General features: G+C 41.9%; 1 protein-coding gene and 1 pseudogene across 4 annotated transcripts in view; one reads left to right on the top strand and one right to left on the bottom strand.

Moving 5' to 3' along the window:
• GARNL3 (GTPase activating Rap/RanGAP domain like 3) overlaps positions 1 to 12,564 on the top strand; it is a 179,976-nt gene that overhangs the window by 78,540 nt on the left and 88,872 nt on the right. The gene's annotated exons all lie outside the window — the stretch shown is intronic.
• LOC108318217 lies at positions 8,404 to 9,308 on the bottom strand (annotated as a pseudogene).

Raw genomic sequence — 12,564 nt, 5'->3', positions numbered from 1 at the left:
TAAAACTGTCACTACCCTCTCTATTCTGTGAGGTCTACCTTTAAACTGCAGAGTATGGCAAAAGCTCCCCAGTCTTTTTCTTCTTTGCTGCCTTTTTGCACGGTAATTCATCATAGCTCTGGCTCCCCCACCCTGACCCTGGGCAAGGATCCCAGCTTCCCTGAGCCTCAGTTTTTTTCATCTGTAAATTAGAAACTGTCTCAAGATTATTGCAAGCATTCAGTGAGCTGTACTTGTAAAACTCTTAGCACTATGCCTGGCACATGGTAAGCATTCAGGAAGTGCTATTTATGATGCTATTGATGGTTATTGTTGCTGTCACCACTTTACCACTGCCACATTGCCAGTCTTCTCCTGACCACCTCCTAATGCAAATTCTTGCTGAAGAGCTATGCATTTAACTTGAAAGCCCACGGCATTTGGGAAGTTACTGCTCATTTTCACCTTTGGCCTTAGCTATACACATTCACCTGGCATGTACCCTCAACACTGACATGTGAGCCAAATGGGGGCTGGGCCCCTGAATAGGTACCCACATACTTCTTGTTCAGAATGATGTTAACTGACCAACATAGAAGAAGGAACTCATGGAGAATTTTGCTTCTGAACCTTAGAAACAAGCCCTCCCCAAATGACCTGGCCCCTGGGACTAGGTAACCTTACCGTGACAAGCTCAGGCAGCCAAGGGTTCCCAGGAGCTAAGCCAGGCACAGAGGCATTGAGTCTTTGCTTTCAAGTGCTTGGAAAGCTAGTGGCCACCATGCTGAGTTTCTACTTTGAAAACCAAAGTAGCAGAGCCCCTGGAGGCTGTATACCTCAAGACATCTTTCTGCTACCAAAATTTTGCAGAACTTCAGCCCCGTCTAAAATGAACAAACCACACTGGACTTTGTCACCCTACGTAAGCACAACTCTGCCCCTGCCGGGTCCAGTGTCTGGAAAAAAGTATACACCTCCCAGGAAAGACATCAATGGGGCCTTCATGTAATTCTTAATCACCATACATTTGGTGATCAAACACTGCCCACCTGGCTATGTCACCAGAGGATAGGTTCTGGAACCCAGCCACAGATTAGAAATGACCTGTGCTTGGGTCATGATCAGGAGTGGCTTAAGAGTCAGACTTCCCAGGGTTCAAATCATGGCCTTACAACTCACCAGCAATGTAGCGTTGGTCAATTCAGTCGACATCTTGGGAACAGTTTGGAGGAGTTACTGACTTCACAAATCACTGCAGTCTGTTGTGTTCAAAGCACAGTCCTGTCCCAGATTGCTTCTCTGGAAATACAGTATCAAGGATCAAATACTGTTTTAGGTTTTATTTCCACCAAAACTGCTGAGCATGAGTGCTCCATTGGAGCACCTTGGCTGTTTTGTATTGATGGTCTTCAGTTAAAAGTTTTTGGCCAATGTGACTTCACTTCCTAAAAGACCTTATGGGCACCTGACATCTAAAGGGAAAAAACAACTGACTTGCTCTGAATTAGTTAAAGCTGTTAGTGCAGTAAAAGACTCACTATATATAGCTGCTTAAAAACTCTCAAACCGATGAACAAACAAATTGCAAATTTCATTATTGAGTTATTTGTCCTTTTATTATTGAATTGTATGAGTTTTTAATATAGTCTAGATAATTAGACCCTTATCAGATATATGATTTGCAAAAATGTTCTCCCATTCTGTGGGTTATCTTTTCACTTTCTTGACTGTGTCCTTTGAAGCACAAAAGCTGTAAAATTAGATCATGTCTAGTTTATTTTTCTTTCATTACTTGCACTTTTGTTGTCATAGCTGTGAAACCATTGCCTAATCCAAGGTTGCTTGGTCACTTTATTTATTTATTTTTTTGAAATGGAGATTCATTCTTGTTGCCCAGGCTGGAGTGCAATGGTGCAATCTCAGCTCACCACAACCTCCACCTCCCGAGTTCAAGCAATTCTCCTGCCACAGCCTCCCGAGTAGCTGGGATTACAGGCATGAGCCACCATGCCCTACTAATTTTGTATTATTAGTAGAGACAGGGTTTCTCCATGTTGGCCAGGCTGGTCTCAAACTCCTGACCTCAGGTGATCCACCCGCCTTGACCTCCCAAAGTGCTGGCATTACAGGCGTGAGCCACCGTGCCCGGCCACTTGGTCACTTTTTATAGTTTACTGTTCCCTTGAGATAATGTCAAATTTGTCTTTTATTTCTTTAAGCATAATGTAATGGTTTTATCATCTGTGACTGAGAATTTCAATATGTGAAGTTTCTGTGGCTGTTGTTTAATTGTAACGTGCCTATGCTCCTGGCCTATGTTCTTCATGTAACGTGCTTCTTTATGCTAGGTTGCCTGATTATGTACCATTTGTTGTTCCTGAAAATTACTTTTTAGGAATAATATGAGGCCCAAGATGAATTGCTTTTTGGTAGGGAGGACTTATGTTTGCTTTTGCCACGTGCCTTTAAACTAAATACCCAGCTTGAGACCTTTTAAACTACCAAAGTGCTGCAGATTAGACCTGCAGGTTTATGTGAAAGCTGGCTTATGGTCACCACACCTCAGAGACATTCTGCTGCTCAGCTCTGCTCAGTGCTGTGACAACTTCTTTGTAGTTTTGGTGGTGGAGGTGGTTTCTTCTGATTCCCTGTTCCTTGAGTATATAGCCCTTGGGATCCTAGCATAATGTGGGGCAGGGCTCCTATTGGACTTGCCTACCTCAGTGGGTCTTGGGATTTGATTCTTTGTCCCCCACAAGCTCACCAAAACCCAAGTTCAATTTTGCTGGGATTGACAAACGTCCTCAAGCCAAAAAAGACTTTCATGCTGCATTTACCTCTCTGGATTCCCACTTGCTTTCAATTTTAGTTGGCAATTCCTACTATCTGGTAAGTACTCCAGTGCTTTTTTCTTTTTCCCAAGATGGAGTCTTGTTCTGTCCCCCAGGCGGGAGTGCAGTGGCGCGATCTCAGCTCAGTGCAACCTCCGCCTCCTGGGTTCAAGCAATTCTCCTACCTCAGCCACCTGAGTAGCTGGGATTACAGGCATGTGCTACCATGCCCAGCTAATTTTTGTATTTTTAGTAGAGACAGGATTTCACCACGTGGTGGCTAGACTGGTCTCGAACTCCTGACCTCATGATCCACCCACCTTGCTGTGCCTGGCATTCAGTGCTTTTAAGGAGATGATTTAAATATTTTTCTAGCACTTTTAGTTTTTTAGGTGGGAGGGTTGATATGAATAACCTAGCCTGCCATTAACAAAAACAAAACTTATATCGGGAGTGCTTTTCATATAATGTGACAAAATATTTATTCAACTGGCATTCACAGGGTCATTTTCTAGTGCCAGACAGGCTGAGCGCTGGATACAGGATTGAATAAGCCTGCTGAGGTCCTTGCTCCTAGGGGCCTACAGATGGCAGGGAGAGCCATCAGTAACCAATACAAACACATAGAAGGATTGCAAATGTTGGTAATTACTATGGAGAAAACAGAGGACCATGGTACAAATAAACAGGAAGAGTCCTAGTTAAGATGGGGTCATCTGGCCGGACACAGTGACTCATACCTGTAGTCCTAGCACTTTGGGAGGCCGAGGCAGGTGGATGACCTGAGGTCAGGAGTTCAAGACGAGCCTCATCAACGAGGTGAAACCCTGTCTCTACCAAAATACAAAAATTAGCCAGGAATGATGGCAGGTGCCTGTAATTCCAGCTACTTGGGATGCTGAGACGAGAAAATCACTTGAATCCAGGAGACTGTGGTTGCAGTGAGCTGAGATCATACCACTGCACTGCAGCCTGGGGGCAGCTGAGCAAGACTATCTCAAAAAAAAAAAAGATGAGGTCGTCAGAAAGCCCTTACCAGCAACAGCCAGTGAGGCGAGCCTCTGAGCAGTGCTTCTCAGGCTGTCTTTTTAATTTCCAGTCAGTTGCAGGAAATTAAATATGTGGTCCTGCTCTGCATAACTAGTACACAGAATTCACTTTATGCAACTCACCAGGTAATTGGATATCATCCTGATTTGTCTGGACGCTGTTTCATGAGATGAATTCACCGAGCGTGTACTTAGATGGCACAGGCATGTCAGAACACTGTAAAGGTTTCCTGTACACTTTGTCATGGGCTAATTAACAGTTTGCAGATTGGCATCCATCAAATGGACCATACTTTCCTGCCTGAGAATTCATCTGGGCCAATCCGCTTCCCTATGCATGAGTTCCTGCATCAGCTTTGCCAACAGTAAGCTGATCTGTACCTGCTTGAGTATATCTCCAGTAATGAGGAACTTGATACCCCCTTGAGAGGATTTTTTTCATCCTGACACCAATCAATTCTGACACCAACTGAGTGTCCTACAATTCAGTTCTGACACCAGCTACCTAGAGTTAGTGTCAGATTCCACAGGTTTAAGGGCTCAGTTCCACAAGACTGTCCTCACTTCAGAAGCCAGTCAAAAGTATTGGGTCCCCAGGTTACCCACATTCCACATTTATGAACAGCCTGGCTACAAAGTCACAGTTACCACAGCCTCCTTCTCAGCTTCCATAACTCCCTAAAATCACTCACAGAACTCATGAAATGACTTTTCTTACTACTGCCGATATATTATAAAGCAGCAGTCCCCAACCTTTTTGACACCAGGACTAGTTTTGTGGAAGACAGTTTTTCCATGGACCAGGCAGTGGGACATGGTTTCAGGATGATTCGAGCACATTACATTTACTGCGCACTTTACTTCCATTATTATTACATTGTAATGTATACTGAAATAATTATACAACTCACCATAACATGGAATTAGTGGAGGCCTGAGCTTGTTTCCTGCAACTAGACAGTTCTATCTGGGGGTTACAGGAGACAGTGACAAATCATCAGGCGTTGGATTCTCATAAGGACCCCACAACCTAGATCCCTCGTATGTGCACTTCACAATAGGGTTCATGATCCTTTGAGAATCTAATGCTGCTGCTGATCTGAAAGGAGGTGGAGCTCAGGTGGTAATATAAGTGATGGGGAGTGGCTGCTAATAGAGATGAAGCTTTGCTCACCCACCGCTCACCTCCTGCTGTGTAGCCCAGTTCCTAAGAGGCTATGGACCAATACCGGGGATTAGTCTGTTATAAAGAGTACAGCTCAAGAAGAACCAAATGGAAGACATGCATAGGCCAAGGCGTGGAGCTTCCACACCTTCCCCAGTTGTATCTGGACTCTGAGTATCTCAATATGTTCCCCAACATGGAAGCTTCCTAAGCCCCATGATTTAGGGGTTTGTATAGAGGTTTCATCAGGTAGGCATGATTTTTTTTTTGAGATGGAGGTTTGCTCTTGTCATCCAGGCTGGAGTGCAATGGCACTATCTCAGCTCACTGCAACCTCTGCCTCCTCGATTCAAATGATTCTCCTGCCTCAGCTTCCCAAGTAGCTGGGATTACAGGCTCCCACTACTGCATCAAGCTAATTTTTATGTTTTTAGTAGAGGCAGGGTTTCACCATGTTGGTCAGGCTGGTCTCAAACTCCTGACCTCAGGTGATCTGCCCACCTCAGCTTCCCAAAGTGCTGGGATTATAGGTGTGAGATGCCATGCCCGGCTGCGTAGGCATGATAAATTAAATCATTGGCCATGAATGACTGGCTCAATCTTCAAACTGTCTCTTACCCTGGAGGTTGGGGTATGGGGCTGAAAGTTCCAAGTTTCTAATCAAGGCTTAGTCTTTGTGGCAGCCACCCCGCATCCTCAGCTATCTAGGAACCCCCTGAGAGCCGCCCTCCTTAGAACAAAAGATGCTTCTGCCACCCTGATCACTCAGGAGCTCTGTGCTAGAAACCAGAAACAAAGACTGAATACATATTCCCATTATACCACACCCCCAAAGCAGTTAATTTGCTTCACTATGTAATTATATTTAGTAAAATTCAGTTAATGCAGAATCCCATTTTTTAAATTTACATCTCTATTACACATTTTTTATTTTTAATAACAGTCATTCAAGATTGTCATTTGCAGCTGAGTGTGGTGGCTCACTCTTGTAATCCCAGCACTTTGGGAGGCTGAGGCAGGCAGATCACGAGGTCAGGAGTTCGAGACCAGCCTGGTGAATATGGTGAATATGGTGAAACCCTATTTCTACTAAAAATACAAAAATTAGCCAGGTGTGGTAGCACTCAGCTGTAGTCCCAGCTACTCAGGAGGCTGAGACAGAATCACTTGAACCTGGGAGGCAGAGGTTGTAGTGAGCCAAGATCATGCCATTGCACTCCAGCCTGGGCAACAGAGTGAGACTCTGTCTCAAAAAAAAAAAAAAAATTGTAATTTGTATGGCAATAAACAACGGTTTCATGGGTTCTAAGTGTCTTAAAGGTGTCTATAGCAATTTAAAACACCACAGGTCAGCCTGGCGCGGTAGCTCGTGCCTGTAATCCCAGTACATTGGAAGGCCAAGGCAGGTAGATCATGAGGTCAGGAGTTCGAGACCAGCTTGGCCAACATAATGACACCCTGTCTCTACTAAAAATACACAGGCATGGTGGCGCACGCCTGTAGTCCCAGCTACTTGGCAGGCTGAGGCAGGAGAATTGCTTTTACCCGGGAGGCAGAGGTTTCAGTGAGCGGAGATCGCGCCACTGAATTCCAGCCTGTGCAACAGAGTGAGACTGTCTCAAAATTAATTAATTAATTAATCAATTTTAAAAAACCCACAAGTCTTCTTTTCAATTTGCAGCACCTGACTTAGTTTAAATTCATCCAATGCACTCATTAAAACTGTTCAGTTTCTCTTGTGAGAAAGATATGTTTCAATTGCTTTTTCCCAAACTGTCTTTTAAGCCTGGATGTGTATTGTTTTTATTTGGTTAGTAAGATTACTCACACAATTTATAGCCAGGACAAGAACCTCTAGCCTCTCTGAGTGGCCTTCTACTCAGAACAGTGTTGATAATAAATGTCTAAAATGTATCTGAGGTCTGCCTCAACTTGAAATCACCAAACATGTTTCCAAGTTTTCATTTTTTTGTTTTTGTTTTTGTTTTGAGATAGAGTCTTGCTCTTCTTGCCCAGTCTGGAGTGCAGTGGCACAATCTCAGCTCACTGAAACCTCTGCCTTCCGGGCTCAAGCGATTCTCTTGCCTTAGCCTCCTGAATGGCTGGGGTTACAGATACCTGCCACCATGGCCCAGCTAATTTTTGTATTTTAGGTAGAGACTGGGTTTCACCATGTTGGCCAAGCTGGTCTCAAACTCCTGACCTTAGGTGATCTACCCACCTTGGCCTCCGGAAGTGCTGGAATTACAGGTGTGAGCCACCGTGCCCAGCCCACTTCCAGGTTTTCTTAGGAAATAGCGATTTTTAGCCATATGCATAATACTCTACCACATGATGCACGATCACTGCTTTATTTCCCAGTTGTTCATTTGTATCATTTTATACTTGTAAATTTTTATATTGTAAATAACATTGTAATGAACACCTTCATCCATAAGTTTTATGCGAAACTGGTTATTTCTTTAGAATAGTATCAAAGAGAGGGGCTTACTGGTTCAAACAGCACATGTGGTTTTAAGGTTTTGAATATAATTTACCGAATAACCTCCAGAGTAGCTCAAAAAACTCCTACCAACAGTATGTTATTGTGCACACAGAGTGGACTTGGTAACAGTGAAGCACATTCATCCACAAATGTATTAGATTCTCACCCATCTCAAGACTATCACATCAAAGAAGCAAGAAGATGTATTACTGGTGAGGAAGCCAAATTCAAATGCTTTTAAAAAAATCACTCAACTTTAGATATGTAGTCATCAGAAATGCTTCCCACAAAAAGTCTACAGGATTTTTACAAAAATAAAGTTAAAAAGAGAGAAAGAAAAAAGTCAGTAGTAAATGACCAAAATTTTTTATTTGACTGAATTCTACTCCATGCGTAACTGTGACAGTCTCCCTGTTTATCTGACTTCGGCAATAGAAAAACAAGCAGCCTTGTACAGAACAGTGAAAATGCCAAGGACGAGGGTAGTCTGCAGTTTTACTACAGAATATAAATATACTTTTTTTTTTGAGAAGGAGCTTCACTTTTGTCACCCAGGCTGGAGTGCAGTGGCTCGATCTCAGCTCACTGCAACGTCCACCTCCTGGGTGCCAGCGATTCTCCTGCCTCAGCCTCCCACTGAGTATCTGGGATTATAGGCACCTGCCCCACAACTGGCTAATTTTTTGTATTTTTAGTAGAAACAGGGTTTTACCATGTCGGTCAGGCTGTCTTGAACTCCTAACCTCAGGTGATCTGCCTGCCTTGGCCTCCCAAAGTGCTGGGATTACAGGCTTGAGGCACCACGCCAAATCATATATACATTTTTTTAAAAAAGGCCTGTCTCCCCTTGGCCATATCAAGATTAAGCTCAGGTCATTAAAAACAGACAAATTTTCAAAACCACTTCTTTACTTCTCCAAGATCTTCAGTGCTGTCATCTACCTCTTGCCAGTTTTCCTGAATAACGTCAATTATGTCATCTGTAAAGTCTTCCTGAATGATAGTTTCTTCCTTTTCTGTTACTGAGGCACCACAGAATTTTTGAGCAGAAAATCTTTGTGCTTCTTTAAGATCAATTTCAAAAGTTGCAAGGCCACACATTGTTGTTGCATATTTCTCTGCTCTGGGAATTTTGGCTATGTAACATTTTCTGGTACAGCTTTCTTTTCTTTGTTTTATTTGACCCCTTTCACCTCTCTTTTGTATTTTCTTGTCCTCTTTTTCCCCTGCTGTTCCTTGACCCTCATTAATTCCAGCTTCTTGTTTGGGTGAATTTTCTTTTTTTGAGATGCAGTCTCATTCAGATGCAGCCTAGACTGGAGTGCAGTGGCGGGATCTCAGGTCACTGCAACCTCCACCTCCCAGGTTCAAGCAGTTCTCCTGCCTCAGCCTCCCGAGTAGGTGGGACTACAGGCACACATCTTTTTTTAATTGTTAGTAGAGACAGGGTTTCACCATGTTGGCCAGGCTGATCTTGAACTCCTGACCTGAAGTGATCCACTTGCCTTGGCCTCCCAAAGTGCTGGGATTATAGGCGTGACCACTATGCCTGGCCCTGTTTGGGTGAATTTTTTACAGTAAGTTTTGCAAATTCATTTGGAAAAATCTTCTCTAACCATTGTCTACATTTAGCAACATCAGGCATATATTTACAGTAGCCTGTTGGGAATGAACAGACTCCACGATAAAGGACTTGCAGTGGGTAATCAGCAGCTGAACTTGGCACTGTTCCTTAGGTCTCCTTTGCACTTGGCCCAATTGGATTCAGAAATGTCCACTGCCATTTCACAAACCCAGGTGGTTGCCTTCGCTGTTGCCAGTTGAAGTGCCACATGGAACTGTCGTCTGTATTTTCCACTCAAAATTTCTATTTATGTTCTCCATAGCCCCAGGGTGTAAGTCTGAGCCCTCTTCCATGTGACATCTGTTGTTTTCCTCCTAAGACACAGGATCAGTTCTATCATTGTCATCCTTATTGCTGTTCCTTGGACACATGTGAGGTTGTTAATGAACCTTTTGGACTGAAGTGCTCAGAACTGAACACAGGGCTCTGGGCATGCTCCACACAGCCACAGAGTGGAACCGGCTCATCCCCTTCCTTGCTGTAGACATTCTACCTCCTCTTATGGACCCTGATGACTCATTACAAACCTCCAATATGCTACTTTGCCCACCCTCATCTTTTTCGTATGTTCTGATATTTAGCTGTGGGGCAACACCGTGATATAATGGAGACTATTGTGGAGTCAAAGAAACGTGGGTTCAGACCTCAGCTCTACCACCCTCTAGTTGACAATTCAGTGTCTCTGTGCCTCAATTTCCTAATGTGTAAAAAGGGAGGTGAATCCTTCTTTACAGCACCTGACCTTGTTATCCTTGAGTAATTTGTATTTTGTATCTAAGTGTAGGATCCTGAATTGTCTATGTTGAATTTAATCTCATGAGTGTGTCTCATAATTGCTAATTTTCAAGATTTTTTGGTGACATCTTGATTCTGTCACCTGTCCTGTTAGGCTAACCCCCTGAGCAGCTTTATTTTACCTTCCAATGTGCTTGTCTTGCCATCTGTGTGCTTATTCAGATTATTAATTAAAATGAGTGTGACCCTTGGGTAGATCGCTGGGGACCTCCCTTATAGCTCACTTGTATGTATCAATTAGTAGATTGTGCAGCAGAGGACGCAATCTTTCAGCTTTTTACAAATCTGTCTTCCTTAGCATGGGGAGGACTCTGTTACACACTGTTAGGGTATATGTAAATTAGTACAATCTTTTGGGAAGACAATTAGCAGTAATTAAAAATGTGTATACCATTTGGCAAGACCTTATATTGCTAGGATGTATTTTGTAGCATTATTTAAAATAGGAAAAAACTGAAAACAACCTCAATTTCTTTCAGTAGAGGAATGATTATGTCAACTGTGGTCCATTTACACAATGGAATGGTTAGTAGCGATTAGAATGAGGTAGACACATATGCACTACCACAAAAAGTGTTTAAGATACAGTTTTAGACACAAAAGCAAGTTCTAGAGTGACCTGTTTAATATCATGCCCTTCTTCTTAACAAAAAAAGGTATATATGCTTGTCAAGATGCAAGAAGATTTCTAAAAAGATGCATAAGAATGTAATAGTAATCGCTTCTGGAGAATGGAAATGGGAGCTCAGGAAAGAAGTTGGAGGACCTTAACTTTCCTCTCAATGCCCTCCTATACTGTTTACATATTTTATAAGTCTATATTCATTCAACTGAAGTGTTGAATTTTTTTAAAAAAAATCTATATAGTTGTTAAAAAGAACAAAGTAGATCTATATGTACTGACATAGAAATATTCCCAAGATATTTTCTTTGGTGGAGAAGAATTTTTCAGTGTAATCTATACTATTGTCCCATTTATGAAAACAAATTATGCATATGTGTATATAGGCTTATGTATTTATATATATTTTTATACACATATAGGTATGTGAATGTGTGATATGTATGTATATATGTATAAAGTAAATACTTCTTTGTAAATGCATAAAAAGATCTGGGATTATTTAGACCAATCTGATAGTGTAGTTACTAGAGGGAAGAAAAGTAAGTTGGGTCATGGAGGATGGGGGAGAGAAAAGGATTTTCATTTTTGTGTGGTTTTCACGTTTTTATAATCAGCTTATATTCATGGTTACATTTGTAATTTTTTTTAAGTTTTAATTTGTTTAAATTTGTTTAATTCGTCTTCCCTACTGCTATGTTATCTCAACAGTTTAACCTAGGAACTGAAGTAAAATTGGCGTAACTGCATTAATTCATGTATTGAACTTACTCTGGAATAGACTTTATGAAAAATCACAGTAATTATTTTAAAACTATGGATACCATTTGTATTCTGAGTGTTTGTATTTTGTAGATTCCCTGTTTAAAGTCAAATATTTGAGAACATCCCAGTAAATTCAGGGTATCATATATGGATTTTTATTACATTCTCCTCAAAATTCCTGGCCAGATTCAGTCTTCCTCCATCACATCCCATAAGTATAAATGGTGGGGTGGGAGGGAGATAATGAAGGCAGTGAGAAGCTTTGGTGGGCTTCAGATTTGGTGCAGAAATGATTCAGGATTTTTGGGTCTCTGTGGGCATGTTCAGGCATGAATACAGCATGGAGCAATTTGAATTCATTTCTTTCCGTTGTAGCCTTTCACAAATGTTTACCTAAAGGGCATAAAATAAGTGTGAATGTTTGCAGTGTAAGCTTCGGTTATCTGGAAAATGTACTCATCAGCCTATTTCCTCCTAACTTTCTAGTTGATGTCAAATAAATAATGTGTTCCTGTTTCACTGTCACCTTAAACTGCTGTAGACAGAGTTTCTGTATCTCCAAGATCTTTCATAAAATAGGTGACATTTAATTAGGATTTCTTGTAGATTAAAACCATAATTAGGTACTACTTCACCCACTCCAGAACTGCAAGCACTAAAAAGCTAAAAGTTTGGTCAGAGAATGTGGAACAACTAGAGCTCTCATGTATCTTGCTAATAGGATTTTAAATTGGTATATCCTCTTTTGAAAATTTTTGGCAGTATCTACTAAAACTGAACACATGTATCATCTGTGTCCCCAGATGTATACCCAACAGAAAATGAGAGCTTGTATCCACTGAAAGACAGACACAATAATGGTCACGGTGGCTTTATTCTTTTTTTTTTTTTTTGAGACAGACTCTTGCTCTGTCACCCAGGCTCAGCTCACTACAACCTCTATCTCCTGGCTTCCCGTGATTCTTGTGCCTCAGCCTCTCAAGTAGCTGGGACTACAGGCATGCACCACCACACCCAGATAATTTTTAGTATTTTTAGTAAAGATGGGGTTTAGCCATGTTGGTCAGACTGGTGTCGAACTCCCAGAAACAATCCAAATGCCCATTGACGGAAGAATGAATGCATAAATTGTGGTATCCATCTGGTGGACTACTACATGGCCATGAGAAAGAGCGAACCACTGCCACAGCAGTAACATTCAGTCTGAATGTCACAGACTGAATGACAAAGGATAAAAAGCTTGACTCAT

This window comes from Cebus imitator, unplaced genomic scaffold (genome assembly GCF_001604975.1).
Source record: "Cebus imitator isolate Cc_AM_T3 unplaced genomic scaffold, Cebus_imitator-1.0 Scaffold216, whole genome shotgun sequence".
Lineage (NCBI taxonomy): Eukaryota > Metazoa > Chordata > Mammalia > Primates > Cebidae > Cebus > Cebus imitator.
Note: the sequence above shows the minus strand (reverse complement) of the source record. Positions and strands in the feature narration are given on the sequence as shown.